An 866-nucleotide genomic window follows, 5' to 3' on the forward strand; every position below is an offset into this window, starting at 1 on the left:
TTATTGTTGGACTTGGTATAGTTTTCGACGTAGCACAGTTGAAACACAGTCGTTTTTCAACGGCGGATGACACACTTTCAAACCATGAAAATTATAAGGAGTTGTGAGTTGTATATAGCAAATAGGTACATAAGACTGCGAGTAAGCTGCATTACTATTTTATTTTTTAGATCGGGTGAAATTTGTGAAGTTGAAATTTCGAAAATTTTTCCAAAATATGCAAATTAAGCACAATAACGTAAAAATAAGCGATTTCTAGTAAAATGTATGAACTATGCAAAATATGCACATTTAGATTTTGGGTTTGGTATGAATTTATTTTGCACTCTGCTACATTTTACAATAAATAAAAAAAGTATGCAAATCCTATAAGTCCCGAACATTGGTCATAAGGTTTTTTCCCTCGTCACTTACCTTTATGTGAGAGCCTTAATTAGGTACCTACACGGTTGTATATATATTACATTTTTTACTACACTATAGTGTAGTAGTATAATATAATCACACAATTTTTTAGCAAATACTGCACACTATTATAGAATAATATTGTTTCATAACATATTAATGCCGAGCCCAGAGAGAAAATTATGTTCACGATTAAAGTATCCATTTTTTCATTACCTCTGTAAATTTCAAAGCCTAATTTTGAATTTTTTTCTTGTCTCGACACTTCTAGAGTTTTATACTAAGTTATAGTTTAACCGTTAAGACTAAAAACAATATTGTGAGATGCCGGACAAAAAATGGACTCGCGACAGTAGTGTATCTAAATGGCCTATATACGCAGAGTTTCGTGTTCTGAATTGTATAGATTTAAACACTCCGAATAATATTATGTGTCGGAATCTGAAATAAAAAATTATCGT

The sequence above is a fragment of the Myzus persicae genome, unplaced genomic scaffold, assembly GCF_001856785.1.
Source record: "Myzus persicae strain clone G006 unplaced genomic scaffold, MPER_G0061.0, whole genome shotgun sequence".
NCBI classification, from domain to species: Eukaryota; Metazoa; Arthropoda; class Insecta; order Hemiptera; family Aphididae; genus Myzus; species Myzus persicae.